This window comes from Salvelinus fontinalis, chromosome 1 (genome assembly GCF_029448725.1).
Source record: "Salvelinus fontinalis isolate EN_2023a chromosome 1, ASM2944872v1, whole genome shotgun sequence".
In the NCBI taxonomy this organism is placed as follows: domain Eukaryota; kingdom Metazoa; phylum Chordata; class Actinopteri; order Salmoniformes; family Salmonidae; genus Salvelinus; species Salvelinus fontinalis.
The window spans coordinates 61114484-61132217 of record NC_074665.1 but is presented as its reverse complement, the minus strand read 5'-3'; the positions used below and the strand labels follow the sequence as shown (position 1 = coordinate 61132217).

At 42.3% G+C, this 17734-nt stretch overlaps 1 protein-coding gene across 4 annotated transcripts in view; it reads left to right on the top strand.

Moving 5' to 3' along the window:
• Positions 1 to 17734, top strand: part of hhat (hedgehog acyltransferase) — a 122615-nt gene that overhangs the window by 38335 nt on the left and 66546 nt on the right. The gene's annotated exons all lie outside the window — the stretch shown is intronic.

Genomic DNA, 17734 nt, shown 5'->3' with positions numbered 1-17734 from the left:
AGGGCCTCAAGCTTAATGATTAGCTTGGAGGGTACTATGGTGTTGAATGCTGAGCTGTAGTCAATGAACAGTATTCTTACATAGGTATTCCTCTTGTCTAGATGGGATAGGGCAGATTGCATCATCTGTGGACCTATTGGGGGCGGTAAGCAAATTGAATTAGGTCAAGGGTGACGGGTAAGGTGGAGGTGATACGATTCTTGAGTAGTCGCTCATTGCACTTCATGATGACAGAAGTGAGTAATTTTGTCATTTAGTTCGGTTACCTTTGCTTTCTTGGGTACAAGATGAATGGTGGCCATCTTGAAGCATGTGGGGACAGCAGACTGGGATAGGGAGAGATGGAATATGTCCGTAAACACACCAGCCAGCTGGTCTGCTCATGCTCTGAGGACGCGGCTCGGGATGCCGTCTGGGCTGGCAGCCTTGCAAGGGTTAACACGTCGGCCACGGAGAAGGAGAGCCCATAGTTCTTGGTAGCGAGCTGCGTCGGTAGCACTGCATCCTCAAAGCGGGCAAAGAAGCATATAGTAATGGCTTATAGCTATGCTATTACTGCTAGCATATGCTACATAGATACTAGCCGTCACTGTTATTACTCTGAATCCACACTTCAAGATTGTTTTGATCACACGGACTGAGATATGTTCCGGGTAGCTTTTGAGATTAATATGGATGTGTACCAAGACGGTCACTGATTTTATCAAGAAGTGTACAGGAGATGTACCAACTGTGACTATTATAACCTACCGTAACCAGAAACCATGGATAAATGGCAGCATTCGCGCAAAGCTGAAAGCACGAACCACCGCATTTAACCATTGCAAGGTAACTGGGAATATGGCAGAATGCAAACAGTGTAATCGTTCCCTCCGCAAGGCAATCAAACAGGCAAAACGTCAATATAGAGACAAAATGAAGTCGCAATTCAACGGCTCAGACACGAGACGTGAGTAAGACATTTAAACATGTTAACCCTCGCAAGACTGCCGGCCCAGACAGCATCCCTAGCCGCGTCCTCAGAGTATGCGCAGACCATCTGGCTGGTGTGTTTACAGACATATTCAATCTCTCCCTATCCAAGTCTGCTGTCCCCAAATGCTTCATGATGGCCACCATTGTTCCTGTACCCAAGAATGCAAAGGCAACTGAACTAAATGACAGTCGCCCCATAGCACTTACTTCTGTCATTATGAAGTGCTTTGAGAGACTAGTTAAGAATCATATCACCTCCACCTTACCTGTCACCCTAGACCCACATCAATTTGCTTACCGCCCCAATAGGTTCACAGACGATGCATGAATTTGTTGTGGAATTGTTAGATATTACTTGTTAGATATTGTTGCACTGTCCGAACTAGAAGCACAATCATTTCGCTACACTCGCAATAACATCTGGTAACCATGTGTATGTGACCAATAACATTTTATTAAATACATTACCCTTTCATTCCATTACAGAAACCACTTCTACTAGTCCCCTCTTGCTATGTTGGTGTGTGTGTGCAATAAAGTGTGTTTTGTACATCTGTCGTCTACTGGTCATTACCACGCCTTCTAATTGAGGCGCAGGGACGTTTGTACCTATATTTAACCGGCACCTCTTTCGGAGACCAACACTAATTGGTGGCGCTATTTCCATGGTCCTTCAAACCGGATAAGGAAGTATACTATGGCGAGATGATGAACTGACTCAGCTCTAGAGATGCCTGGCCTGCCTCAGTGGGAGAACTACCTCCACCAGCAAGAAGGACACGAACCGTCCCAACTCCTGCTGGACAGCGTGGCTTTATGGGCATCATGAGCACCTTGTCCCTCACCTCCCGCTCCATCCATGCTAATGAAGGGTTGGCATCATGGAGCGGCGAGCCTCTGTCCGATTCTGGTGCCTTACAGCTACCAGACCCTGTTATATGGTGTTACAGTCCTCAAGTTCTAATGGAAGTTTGATTTACTTTATCTTGCCCCTCCTCAGCTCCTGCCGTGCGCGTTTCTGATTCAGAACTGACAGATTTATTGGCACTTCCACTTCAGGTAAACACAGGCAAATTAAATGTACGTATAGCAGACACGAAAGGAGGGGATAGTGGGTGAAGATAAGGGGCTGGGGGAGAGGAGGGAGTTGCGATGCTCCTCCGTGAAAAATTACCCCTTAAAGGATACTGATGGCTACAGGAAATGTAAGATTTGGCCGGTGGCTCGGCTCGGGTTCTGTGGTGTCTAACATGGTTTTGGCTGCTGGTGTTGACACTGACGCTGTCCTGCCCCCGGTCTTGGCACGGACTCCCATCCCAACAACATCTATCCAACTGTTCACTACTGAGCTCCGGTCACCTGAAATAGAAAGGGAATTTGGAGTCAGAAGGGATTTTTGTAATGTCATAGGATACTAGAGTCGGTGCATGTGCATGCATGCTTGTGCACGTTCCAATGTGTAATAGCTGACCAGGCTCCAAGATACTCTGCTGTCTGCCACAGGCACCAAGTGTGGTGTTAAGTGAATGATTTGTCTAATATGTCTGCATTTAGTTGAGCAATCTGCTGAATCTGAGCCATGAATTACCTTGGACAGGTTTATCTGGCAAGCGTCTCTTTCTGTTTGCTAAACAGATGGAGGTAATGATGGGGATTTGATGAGAGAGAGATAGAGAGAGAGAGCAATGCAGCCTCCCTACAGTATGCCAGTCCCCTGATTGCCTATTAATTCACTGACACTGAAGACCGGTTGTGCTGACTCTTACCTTTGTCGTGCTCGTGCACACGCACACACTTGCTTGCACACGCCAGTGGTGTAATTAGGCCTGGGCTTGATCCAGCACCTATGTGAGTTTCCATAACCACACATCACTTGCGCTATGCAGTATATTTTTGTTTTACTGACACATTTTTATGACAAAAATAAACAATACAATATAATGCGCTAGGCAGTAGCAGGCACTGCAACAAGCGCCTGGAGGGACACAGTGCCTGCTGGTCAAGATTTCACAATGCAGTGGACCGCTCACATCACGTGACCCCTCCCCCACAGATGTTCATAATTTTTCTACACAATATATTTAACCCTGTTTTAAAATTACCAATGTTGAGGTGGTAGAACTGACAAAATTAAACAGAGAGGTCTTATAACCTATTCCATTCTACTAGTAAACATGCTTGGCTCATGTCTGTTATTTCCATATAGGCTATGTAACTATTTGTAAAAAACTGCCCATTATTAAATTGGTGAAATTATTTCATTGAGCTTTTATATCTTTATTACTCGTTTTCACTTAGCTATTATTTTTTTTTTATTGTAAAATTTTCGAGAGGTTAACCTGAAAGTAAGTATCTCATTGCAATGTGTACTCCCATGTATATCGTGTAAATGACAGTGCTGAGAGATCATGTATTTTCAGGTAGAGAGATACTCTACCTCGCGAAGCAACATCTGCTCTCTGTCACATCACAATTCATCATTCTTCTCTCTTCTGTAGCAAGTGTAAAGAAACAGACTGGGAAAGTAGATGCACATTGGGATTATGGTCATTGTAGTTAATTACCTAGTCTTAGCTGAACTTTGTAGAAGATTTGCATGTTGAAACTACATCGTACAGTTCAGGCTGGATCGGATTTATCTATAGAGAAACTTTGATTGTGTACATTGAGCTCACAGAAAAAAAATGAACAAAATGAAATTCAAATAATTGAACCGATGTCAGTCAATTAGTTGTTTAAACATGGAAAAATAACCAACATTTTGGTTAATCGCTCAGCACTAATGATAAACAAACTTGAACGAAAGGGGAAAAGATGGCCAGCATTGTTTTTAGATTTGTAGCTCGACAAAACATTGAAAATACATAGGCCCCTGTGTCCTCAAATGTTATGTAATCTACAAATCTCACATTAGCTTGTAGAACTAATGAAATGTATCGTAGAAGTCTAACTTATTCCATTCTACAGGTATTTTTTGCTTGTCTCTTTATATTCATAAACCCTAGAGGCTATGTAGCTTCTTATCTCTCATGTTGCGCTCTTATGCAGTCACTTGGATTTTTCTTTAGAGTTGAGTTTCCCTGCTCGTGTCAGTATACAGTAACTTTAAAGCACAACTGCCCCTAAAAACCAACTTCTCATTTAGAGACAGCCTATGTGGCGTTGAGTCCGAAACATTTATTCTGTCATAATATACTACAAAGTGTAAATAGGATAATTTTGGTCACAAAGTCAGTCTCATCCAAAAGAGACTTGTTGTTCGTGACTGCATCACAACGTAAATGAAGGTTGGGTTTCTTTCAATCCTACCCACAATTGGCAGCACACGAGTAGTCATCAATTCGTAGTGCAGCTGCATGTGACCCGGTCGTAATGCCTGTGGTAAATTTGGGTTGACTCTGGATATCCTTATGGGGCTAGTTAAGGACCATCGGTAAATTACCCAATGTACATGGAACAATATGTTAATTTCAATAGCTCAATTTAAATGATTTCAAAACCTCAAACCAACTATGAATTGTAAGAATTCATATACAAATTTAATTATTTAATGACAACTAAAAGGTGTCCGTCCCTAACTAGCCCCAGAAATAGGCTATCCAAAGTCGGGTCGCACACCAGCCGGCTGAAGCTAAATGACGAAATAATTTGTCTAACTCACCCACATCAAACCACACCTCGAAAACCAACTCAAGTTTGAATTCAGTCATGACCACTAGCATTTCTTAATGAACCAAATCTAAAACGAAGCCAAATCAGGAAGTGCAGTTGCACCTTTAAAACAAACTAATTACATGTCACACCTCTGCCTTGCTACCTTTCAGATGAGCTGAGGAGGACAGATGAGAACAGCAGGCCAGTGGAGCACTTAAAACAGCAGCAGCCAGGGGCAGCTGGTAGGGAAGATGATGATTTAGGTGACCCAGACACAGGCCCAAAACAAACAAGTTAATCTACCCCAGTATCCCCTTGACTGATTTGGAAAAACTGAAGAGACACACCAGACAAGACACAGACAGCAACAGAAGAGTAGATGATGGGGAGAGACACCAGACAAGGCACAAAGACGGCAACAGAAGAATAGGATATGATGGAGAGAGACACCATGAAAACAGAACAGGCCATAACAGAAGAAGATAAAGGAGACAGTAAGAAAAAAGTACCTGAGAGCGCAAAAGACAAGACATAGAGAAATTGACAGCAGAGGGCACATGGAGAGAGAACAAACACACACACGCACGCACCTCTTTGGACACACCTGCTCATTCCAGGGTTTTTTCTTTATTTTTACTATTTTCTACATTGTAAAATAATGGTGAAGACATCAACACTGTGAAATAACACATGGAATCGTGTAGTAACCGAAAAACTGTTAAACAAATATTTTATGAGATTCTTCAAAAGTAGCCTTAATGACAGCTTTCCACAGTCTTGGCATTCTCTCAACCAGCTTCATGCATTTCAATTAACAGGTGTGCTTTGTTAAAAGTACGTTTTTGGAATTTCTATCCTTAATGCATTTGAGCCAATCAGTTGTGTTGTGACAAGGTAGGGTTGGAATACAGAAGATAGCCCTATATCCATATTATGGCAAGAACAGCTCAAATAAGTAAAGAGAAACGACAGTCCATCATTACTTTAAGAAATGAAGGTCAGTCAATCTGGAACGTTTCAAGAACTTTGAAAGTCATTTCAAGTGCAGTCACAAAAACCATCAAGCGCTATGATGAAACTGGCTCTCATGAGGACCGCAACAGGAAAGGAAGACCCAGAGTTACCTCTGCTGCAGAGGATAAGTTCATTACCAGATAAGAGTTACCAGCCTCAGAAATTGCAGCCCAAATGAAATGCTTCAGAGTTCAAGTAAAAGACACATCTCAACATCAACTGTTCAGAGGAGACTGTGTGAATCAGGCCTTCATGGTGGAATTCCTGCACAGAAACCACTACTAAAGGACAACAATAATAAGAAGAGACTTGCCTGGGCCAAGAACACAAGCAATGCACATTAGACTGGTGGAAGTCTGTCCTTTTAGAGTCCAAATTTGCAATATTTGGTTCCAACCGCCATGTCTTTGTGAGACGCGAAGTAGGTGAACGGATGATCTCGGCATGTGTGGTTCCCACCGTGAAGCATGGAGGAGCTGGTGTGGGGGTGCTTTCTGGTGACTCATTCTGTGATTTATTTTGAATTCAATGCACCCTTAACCAGCATGGCAACCACAACATTCTGCAGCGAATAGCTATCCCATCTGGTCTGGGCTTATTTGTTTTTCAACAGGACAATGACACAACACACCTCCAGGCTGTGTAAGGGCTATTTTACCAAAGAGGAGAGTGATAGAGTGCTGCATCAGATGACCTGGCCTCCACAATTACCTGAGCTCAACCCAATTGAGATGGTTTGGAATGAGTTGGACCGCAGAGTGAAGGAAAAGCAGCTAACAAGTGCTCAGCATATGTGGGAACTCCTTCAAGACTGATGGATACGCATTCCAAGTGAAGCTGGTTGAGAGAATGCCAAGTGTGTGCAAAGCTGTCATGAAGGCAAAGGGTGGCTACTTTGAAGAATCTCAAATATTAAATATATTTGAGTGGCGCAGCGGCCTAAGGCACTGTATCTTAGTGCAAGAGGCGTCACTGCAGTCCCCGGTTCGAATCAAGGCTGCATCACATCCGGCCGTGATAGGGAGGCGCACAATCGGCCCTGCATCAACTGACTTGCCTAATGAAATAAAGGTTAAATTAAAAAATGATTCCATGTGTTATTTCATAGTTTTGATGTCTTAACTATAAGTTAAAAAAAGCATGCCATTGTACCAGTTTTAGCTGGATAGCTAATTTTAATCTGTAGTCCATCTGGGACACAGACAGTGATTGTCTCATCCCAGACAAGGCATTGAGCCACCTTAGTGCAGGGCTGTTCAATTCCAGACCTGGAGGCACGAAACACTTGTGTTTTTTGTTTCTACCTGGTAGTTAAACTCACCTGGTGTCCCATGTCTAAATAAGTATCTTATTAGAAACCACCCAAGCCCGACAATGAACAGTCCTGCCTAAGAGTGCCCGACCAATCCCAAGCCCAGTAGGACAGTGTCCACGAGAACACTGGCAGAACAGTGGCAGAACAGAGGGTTGGAGGCACACCAAGGGTGCGTCCCAAATGTTTGGATACAGACTTGGATAGTAAGACAGAACTCTGCAGGCTATCTTTGCAGTAGATTGCAACACCACCCCCTTTGGCAGTTCTATCTTGGCAGGAAATGTTATAGTTAGGGATGGAGATTTCAGGGTTCTTGGTGGTTTTCCTAAGCCAGGATTCAGACATGGCTAGGACATCTGGGTTGGCAGAGTGTGCTAAAGCAGTGAGTAAAACAAACTTAGGGAGTAGGCTTCTAATGTTAACATGCATGAAACCAAGGCTTTTACGGTTACAGAAGTCAACAAATGAGAGCACCTGGGGAGTGGGAGTGGAACTAGGCACTGCAGGACCTGGATTAATCTCTACATCACCAGAGGAGAAGTAGGATAAGGGTATGGCTAAAAGCTATAAGAACTGTCCGTCTAGCACGTTCGGAACAGAGAGTAAAAGGAGCAGGTTTCTGGGAACGATAGCATAGATTCAAGGCATAGTGTACAGACAAAGGTAAGGTAGGATGTGAGTACATTGGAGGTATTGAGTAATGATGAGACTGATATAGTCTCTAGAGACGTTTAAACCAGGTGATGTCATCGCATATGTAGGAGGTGGAACAACATGGTTGGTTAAGGCATATTGAGCAGGGCTAGAGGCTCTACAGTGAAATAAGACAATAATCACTAACCAGGACAGTAATGGACGAGGCATATTGATATTAGAGAGAGGCATGCGTAGCCAAGTGAACATATGGGTCCAGTGAGTGGTTGGGCTGAGTGGGGACACGGTGATTCAGACAGTTAGCAGGCCGATGCTAACAAGCTAACAGTTAGTAGTCCGTGGCTTAACAAGCTAGCAGTTAGCAGTCCGTGGCTTAACAAGCTAGCAGTTAGCAGACCGGGGCTAGCAAGCTAGCAGTTAGCAGACCGGGGCTAGCAAGCTAGCAGTTAGCAGACCGGGGCAAGCAAGCTAGCAGTTAGCAGACCGGGGCTAGCAAGTTAGCAAAAGGGCCTTTGGGGGACGTTGCGATGGAGGTAAGTCTGTTTTTGCCTCTTCGTGCGGTGACATTGATAGACCAGTCGTGGATTAGTAGGGTTCCAGGTAGCTCTAGGTAGCTAGCAGGCCACGGTTAGCAGAATGGACCTTCAGCGGACGTCGCGCCTGAGCGGCCTGTTGGAATCCTCGGGCAGATTATGTCGGTATTCCATTCGTAGAAGATCTGCGGTGTTCCGTTCCCTGTACCGGCACTAGAAGGGGTCCGGATATTGTAGCCCAGGAGTGGGCTTCGGTGGTAGCACAGGAGCCCAAGCCGGGCTAGCTTCAGGCTAATTGGTGCTTGCTCCGGGATGGAAACGCTAGCCAGGAGTAGTCACCCGGGATTGCGGTTAACTAGTTGTGAAGATCCAGATGAAAATGTTCAGAGTTTGCGGTAGGAATCCGGGGATATGGAGAGAAAGAAGAAAAAAAAAAATAGGTCCGTTATGCTCTGGTTTGAGTCACGTTGTTTGAACTGGCGAGAGCTTTCCGAGCTAAAGGTTAGCTGATGACCACTAGCAATGGTTTGCTGACTGATAGCTGGTAACTAGTTAGCTGGCTAGCTTCAGTTGAGGGATTCCAGATCCGAAGTAAATAGAAATACTTTAGGAAAAAAAACTGATCCACGCCACATTGGGTGAGGCGGGTTGCAGGAGAGGTACTTACGGCTGCAGAGGCAGCCGGATAAGTAAATTCCCTGGAATGTACACTGTATTAGCTGTGTGGAAAATCAGATCAGAAGCACCCTCCTGTGAGGGCTAAAGAGAGGAGGTAATGAGTGTCTTTCTCGCTCTGTGTGTGTGGCTACGCTATAGTCTAATTTGGGTAAAAGCTTATTTGTGTATCACATTTTACATTCTCTTTGGCACCTTATATAGTTATTTGCCAAACGGAACAGAATTGCTCATAAAACCCACTCCGGTGTGATGAGACAATGCTCAGGTCAGGTAGTAACCGCATAATTAACACATTATACAATGGGTGGGTATAATGCTGATTGGTTAAAACCGCATTCCAGCCGGTGTCTATTCCACAAGTTACCACCGGCTAAATATATGACCTTAAAATGCCCATTTAATCTGTTCCATCTGACTGTGCAATCCACTGTCTCATCAGCCCAGCCGAGCAATTTATAAACTTGATCTCCATTATAAAAAGCCTTTAGACATTTCTTTTAGACTAACATTTAGTTTTCTACAGCAGAGATTTGTTTAAACCTTGCGGTCTGTCGCCGACATTTGCAACATTGTTTCAATATTCAAATTTGATCTCCAGCTGTCCCATAGTAATGAACGTGTCGGGACGAGAGACAGGTAGGCAGTGTTTCTCAGCCAGTCGAAGTCATGAATCAGCTGGCATCATTTTTATGCATATATATACAAAGAAATGTCAATTGAAAAAAGCTAAAACGAAACGAAGTGCAGCTAGTTTGCAGTCTTTCCAGCTTTAGTTTGAAGTTTGTGTATGTTGTTAGCTGTGTTGTTGGCTAGCTCCTCTGAACAACTGCGTCCTCCTGATGAGTGAGAACATTTTCTATGCCAGGCAAAATCGCACCTCATTGTTATGGATGTATAAAAATAAAAGTCCCTAGAAAACAGCTTAAACAAATACAGCTACTTTGCTTTTATTCCGGCTGCGCTTTTTGTAAATTAGCCGTAGTTGGCTAGTTAGCAAGCAAGGGATAAGAACGTTGCCAGCCAGTATAGCAATGGAACATTTAGAACGAATGACTGGGTCGCGCCCATAGATACATAACAAAAAGACAGAACGACTGGGTCGCATCTCTGGCAACCGAACCGATAGAACGAATGACAAGCCGATTTGGTTAGCAACCCTAGATTTGTGTCAGGTCTATATCTTGTGGAAGAATGAAATAGAAATAAATTAATCAATAACATTTATGAAAATATGCCAACAATTATTTGAATGTGTTGGTAACCCGTTGTCTAAAAGTGATAATGCCCTCTTAGCCGGATTGGAGGAAATAATGACCCAAGCCAATATATCCTCCAAACACCGCTTCTCAAGCATTATCACTTAAATAACCACATAGTGATATATTTACATATGGTGACATACTGTATATTTGAACTAGCCCTGATACAAGGAAAACTATATTCCAAAACATTCCATACAGCAACTGTAATCAAGATTCAATACTTAATTTCCATACCACTCAAAGGTTTTGGGAAATTGGCTATGTGCAGTTCAAAAATAAAACGTCAAACTAAAATATAGTCTTCTTTTTAAGTATAATTATGTTTTCCACTTTGTTTTCCTCAGTTAATTGTTGCCATCTGCCCTGTTCTGAAAGCCTCTGATCACCCCACGGAGACAAACAAAGTTTAACGACTGCCACAAATCCAGCCTGCGCTCTATGCAGCCATTATGGTTTCTAAAAAAAGAATCCAGTACATTCCGCATCGAACTAGCAATAAAACAACGAAAGAAATTAAGAAGAACTCAGCAACTAGGTAAAGTGGGTTACTGTGCTGTTGGGTAGTGATTTTACAGAGACAGCTTCTCACACCAATTAAAGCCACAGTCTGAGATCTGGGAATACTGTATGTTTAATGGTCATTAGGGTCAGATTGGTCCAAGTCAGCCCTTTTGCCAGATGTTTAATGAAGACTTTTTAAATAAGGTGATGAGACAGAGACAGACTCATATTCTGATAGACTTGGGTCTATCTATCTTTTGTGTTGGGGTTAATGTTGATTGTAGGCTACTGTAAAGGCCAAATCTGTGGAGCAAGCTGTGGCTTGATTGATTTGAAAACTCAACTCAATGCAATGGTGTGTGTGTGAGTAAGAGTGTGTGTGTACTGTACACACAGTGTACACAACATTAGGAACACCTTCCTACTATTGAGTCCCCCCCCCCCCCCCTTTTGGCCTCAGAACAGCCTCAATTCCTCAGGGCATGGACTCAACAAGGTGTCAAAGCGTTCCACAAGGATGCTGGCTCATGTTGACGCCAATGCTTCCCACATGGGGCGGCAGGTAGCCTAGTGGTTAGAGCGTTGGACTAGTAACCGAAAGGTTGCGAGATCGATTCCCCGAGCTGACAAGGTAACAATCTGTCATTCTGCCCTTGAACAAGGCAGTTAACCCACTGTTCCTAGGCCGTCATTGAAAATAAGAATTTGTTCTTAACTGACTTGCCTAGCTAAATAAAGGTAATCATCAAGTTGGCTGGATATCCTTTGGGTGGTGGACCATTGTTGTTACCCAGGGAAACTGTTGAGCATTGAAGTTCTTGACACACTCAAACCTGTGCGCCTCGCACCTCCCCGTTCAAAGACACAAATATTTTCTTGCCCTTTCACACCCTGAATGGCACACACACAATCTATGTCTCAAGGCTTAAAAATACATCTTCCATCTGTCTTCTCTCCTGATTGAAGTGGATTTAACAAGTGACATCAATAAGAGATCATAGCTTTCACATGGATTCACCTGGTCAGTCTGTCATGGAAAGAGCAGTTGTTCTTTTGTATACTGAAGGTAGTGTGAAAGCAAAACAACAAAATAATATGAAAAGTTGAGTCTTGATTCTTCCCCATTTTCAGCAGAGAAAAAAGGAGACATGATGATAAAACACCACAGAAATATGAAATGCGGGGGCAAAATACTGCCATGATCCCTCCCAATGTTTTGCACAGTGTATGTGTATATACAGTTGAAGTCAGAAGTTTACATACACCTTAGCCAAATACATTTACTCCGTTTTTCACACTTCCTGACATTTAATTGTAGTAAAAATGCCCTGTCTTGGGTCAGTTAGGATCACCACTTTATTTTGAGAATGTGAAATGTCAGAATAATAGTAGAGAATGATTTATTTCCGATTTTATTTCTATCATCACATTCCCAGTTGGTCAGAAGTTTACATACACTCAATTCATATTTGGCAGCATTGCCTTTAAATTCTTTATCTTGGGTCAAACGTTTTGGGTAGCCTTCCACCAGCTTCCCAGAATAAGTTGGGTGAATTTTGGCCCATTCCTCCTGACAGAGCTGTAACTGAGTTAGGTTTGTAGGCCTCCTTGCTCGCACATGCTTTTTCAGTTATGCCCACAAATGTTCTATAGGATTGAGGTCAGGGCTTTGTGATGGCCACTCCAATACCTTGACTTTGTTGTCCTTAAGCCATTTTGCCACAACTTTGGAATTATGCTTGGGGTCATTGTCCATTTGGAAGACCCATTTGCGACCAAGCTGTAACTTCCTGACTGATGTCTTGAGATGTTGCTTCAATATATCCACATAATTGTTCAACCGCATGATGCCATCTATTTTGTGAAGTGCACCAGTCCCTCCTGCAGCAAAGCACCCCCACAACATGATGCTGCCACCCCCATGCTTCACGGTTGGAATGGTGTTCTGGTGTAAACTTCTGACCCACTAGAATTGTGATGCAGTGAATTATAAATGAAATAATCTGTCTATAAGCCGTTGTTGAAAAAATTACTTGTGTCATGTACAAAGTAGATGTCCTAACTGACTTGCCAAAACTACAGTTTGTTAACAAGAAATTTGTAGAGTGGTTGAAAAACGAGTTCTAATGACTCCAACCTAAGTGTATGTAAACTTCCGACTTCAACTGTACATACGTTTTATCAAATGATTTTTGTAAATAATGGGTTGCCCCTAACAGAGACATATACATGGCTCTGGCATGCACATTCACAGCTGTAAAGCTCTGAACTCTGCATTGGGCTTAAGACAGCCTGGCACTGCCGCCTTGCCGAGGCAAGCATTAAAGGGGATTTCTATTCCTCACACAGTTAAACTATTTACTGCAGCAGTTAATTTGAAAATTACCATGAAGACCAATCTGTTTATGTAGGTTCTCATCACATATATATACACTTATGTAGATGTTTATCCACCATGGCTTCTTTCAAAAGTATTGATCAGACTTTGCTATTATGTCATTGAAATTATAGGAAAATATGGATCCTGTTTTAAATTAGCAATGTATACATGCTTTCGAGCCTTCATAAGCATTTATAAGCAAAGTCTCAATTTGCCAAATCTGGCAAAAAGAACAAAAGAGATCTTTAAATAGCATGGCATGATTTCTCAAGAGATATAGACCATATAAAGGCATTATGAAGGCTATTAAGGGTTATAAATGGCCTTAAGTTGTTTGTTTGTGTAACCAATGTGAAATTGCTAGCTAGTTAGTGGGGTGCGCGCTAATAGTGTTTCAATCGTTGACGTCACTCGTTCTGAGACCTTGAAGTAGTTGTTGGAGCGATGGGTAATGATGCATCGAGGGTGGCTTTTGTCGTTGTGTGCAGAGGGTCCCTGGTTCGAGCCCAGGTAGGGTCGAGGAGAGGGACGGAAGCAATACTGTTACAATTGGTAACACTATTTGGATAGTCCATTTGTAGATGCTCTACAGACTATAGTTGAAATGTTGCTCATAGTCTATCTACTAACCCTTACTCTACAGTCGTGGCCAAAAGTTTTGAGAATGACACAAATATACATTTTCACAAAGTCTGCTGACTCAGTTTGTATGATGCATATACTCCAGAATGTTATGAAGAGTGATCAGATTAATTGCAATTAAAGTCCCTCTTTACCATGCAAATGAACTGAATCCCAAAAAACATTTCCACTGCTTTTCAGCCCTGCCACAAAAGGACCAGCTGACGTCATGTCAGTGATTCTCCGTTAACACAGATGTGAGTGTTGACGAGGACAAGGCTTGAGATCACTCTGTCATGCTGATTGAGTTCGAATAACAGACTGGAAGCTTCAAAAGGAGGGTGGTGCTTGGAATCATTGTTCTTCCTCTGTCAACCATGGTTACCTGCAAGGAAATGCGTGCCGTCATCATTGCTTTGCATTAAAAGGGCTTCACAGGAAAGGATATTGCTGCCAGTAAGATTGCACCTAAATCAACCATTTATCGGATCATCAAGAACTTCAAGGAGAGCGGTTCAATTGTTGTGAAGAAGGCTTTAGGGCGCCCAAGAAAGTCCAGCAAGCGCCGGGACCGTCCCCTAAAGTTGATTCAGCTGCAGGATCGGAGCACCACCAGTACAGAGCTTGCTCAGGAATGGCAGCAGACAGGTGTGAGTGCATCTGCACGTACAGTGAGGCGAAGACTTTTGGAGGATGGCCTGGTGTCAAGAAGGACAGCAAAGAAGCCACTTCTATCCAGGAAAAACATCAGGGACAGACTGATATTCTGCAAAAGGTACAGGGACTGGACTGCTGAGGACTGGAGTAAAATAATTTTCTCTGAATACCCTTTCCGATTTGTTTGGGGCATCCGGAAAAAAGCTTGTCCGGAGAAGACAAGGTGAGCGCTACCATCAGTCCTGTGTCATGCCAACAGTAAAGCATCCTGAGACCATTCATGTGTGGGGTTGCTTCTGGGATTCGGCTCACTCACAATTTTGCCTAAGAACACAGCCATGAATAAATAAATCCCAACCATCCAGGAACAGTTTGGTGACGAACAATGCCTTTTCCAGCATGATGGAGCACCTTGCCATAAGGCAAAAGTGATAACTAAGTGGCTTGGGGAACAAAACATTGATAGTTTGGATCCATGGTCAGGAAACTCCTTAGACCTTAATCCCATTGAGAACTTGTGGTCAATCCTCAAGAGGTGGGTGGACAAACAAAAACCCACAAATTCTGACAAACTCCAAGCATTGATTATGCAAGAATGGGCTGCCATCAGTCAGGATGTGGCCCAGAAGTTAATTGACAGCATGCCAGGGCGGATTGCAGAGGTCTTGGAAAAAGAAGGGTCAACACTGCAAATATTGACTCTTTGCATCAACTTCATGTAATTGTTAATAAAAGCCTTTGACACTTATGAAATGCTTGTAATTATACTTCAGTATTCCATAGTAACATCTGACAAAAAATATCTATAGACACTGAAGCAGCAAACTTTGTGGAAATTAATATTTGTCATTCTCAAAACTATTGGCAACGACTGTAAATCGTACCGTAACCTTAGCAAGCATTTGCTTATTAACAGACAGTTTGTTGATAGTAATACTATCCATAGAGCATCTACAAATCTGGACTATACAAATAAGTGTGAGAATTCATTTAAAGTGGGCTTTAAAGAGTGTCTGTTGAATGACATTAAAATTGTTTTTATGCCAGTGGGGCCAGAAAACTGCTATTGGTTGTTCACTGTGAGATAACAGTAGTAATATTGAGTCCATAACCAAGATGTAAGGATTATCTAGAGGGCCTCGGGGCAGTCACACTAACATCAAACAGACTACTGGATTCACTTTCAACTGGCTCCAACTGTGTGCGTGCGTGCTTGTGACTGGGCTGGGCTGGGCCAGTGTGAGTCACGAGTCTAGCACGCCTCACATATCTATGAATGTTTGATGTGTGTCAGACTGACACTAGATACAATCCTATTGAGTTGCACCCTCTCCTGCTGAACATCCGGTCCTAATGGCCTGGTACTCAGGACTCTATTGTCCTGCTAACCACTTTGACATAAATGCAATTGAAAATCACATCAAGCACTTATCATCAAAACAATATTTGGTAGTTATTAGGATCCCCATTCACTGCTACAAAAGCAGCAGCTACTTTTCCTGGGGCCCACATGAAACATGACATAATACATAGTACAGAACATAAGTCAAGGACGGGAATACATACATTTTAAATGTCACACAGCCTACATATTATTACATTCACACTATCTAGGTCTAATACATAATACATTGTACATAACATTTATTAGTCTCTTCACAGTCCCCTTTGTGCAGTGTTCTTTTATCTGTTTTTTTAAAAACTGTTTATGGCTAGCTTGAGTTACCTGAGGTGGCGCAGAGTTCCATGTAGTCGTGGCTCTATTTATACTGTGCCTTTTCCAGCCTCTGTTCTGGACCTGGGGACTGTGAAGAGACCTCTGGTTGCATGTGTTGTGTGTCTGAACTGTTTGACAACTGCTTGAACAGACAGTTCGGTACCTTCAACACATCAATACCACGCACAAAGACCAATAGTGTTGCAGTCGATCTCTCCTCAACTTTGAGCCAGGAGAGACTGACATGCATTTTACTGACACTTTTCTTCTGTGTACATCTAAGTGCAATACGAGCTGCTTTATTCTGGACCAACTGCATTTTACCCATGTCATTCTTTGCTGCACATGACCACACAGCTGGACAGTAGTCCAGGTGCGACAAAACTAAGGCCTGTAGGACCTGTCTGATCAACTGAGATGTTTGAAGTAGCTTTTAAAACTGATCGGCGGGAAATCACACGGCCTCCATTTGCTATTCGAGTGCATAAAGATGCCGTATTTTTTCACCGTTACTGCATATTTGATAATGGGCCAGTCTAAATTGAAACAAATGTTACATATTAGTGAAGACAATATTAAATTGAGAATAGTCTGATGGGTGAAAATATGATCTCTTGATTCGAGAACAGCTGTGCAGCCTGAGGCAAGGAACAGAGCGCCAACTTTTTTTGCTACTTTCTCAAATCATCCATAGCCGATAGTCGCATCATGCAGCCATATATGTTTTGATTTGTAAGACATACTAAGGTTTTGTATCAATCACAGCTAAAGTTGCCAAATAACTCTAAATCTAGCATATAGCACCTGTTTCAAATGATCACTTTTAAGCTCAACATGCCACTTCATATGCACACTCGCTCCATAATGGAAAAAATATCCTTTCTATTTTATTCAGCCAAGTTCAGTTATTTTCTTCTTGCTATAAAATCATATAAAATAAAATGACACGGGATTTAGAAGCTAGAACAAGCCTACAACCTATGGCACAGAGCATAGCCAGAAAGCAAAGGTCTGCATTAGGCCAACTCATATTTTGTAATTCTGAAATACATGTAATTCATATCATAATGTTTCTTTAGACCTGAGTAAAATAAATAATGGATTTATTGTGATGGTGTATATTAAATTATTTATTCAATTATTATTATTTTTTTTTTTAATGTAGATGTTCCAAAGGCGTGCATCAGCGGCTTGTATGCATGGAGGCCTGGAGATGCTAAACATGTTTATGTTAGTTAATTATCAATTACCGTGAGACCGGCAGTCTTTTGCATGACAATAACGGGCTGACAAAATTTCATGACCGCCACAGTCCTAGGCACACATACACAATCCATGTTTCAAGACTTAAAAATCCTTCTTTAACCAGTCTCCTCCCCTTCATCTAAACTAATTTGAAGTTGATTTAACAAGTGACATCAATAAGGGATCATAGCTTTCACCTAGCCAGTCTGTTATGGAAAGAGCAGGTCTTCTTAATGTTTTGTATCCTCAGTGTAGCGTGAAAAACCAAATAATATGGAAAGTTGAGCCTTCATTCGTCCCTATTTTCATTTTCAGTTAAATCATATTAAACACCAAGAAATCCTCCTTTCATATTGTTCTCGAAATTTTGGCTTTGGACTAAATCTACAGAAATATGAAATGCTGGGGCAAAATACTGCCATGATCCCAACTTTCTCTTCTCTCACTGTGCACCTGTTGAAACAGAAACTTGTAAAACATGTTTTATTTCATTGGTAGTTGTGTACTTTCATTTCAATCAACTGACAG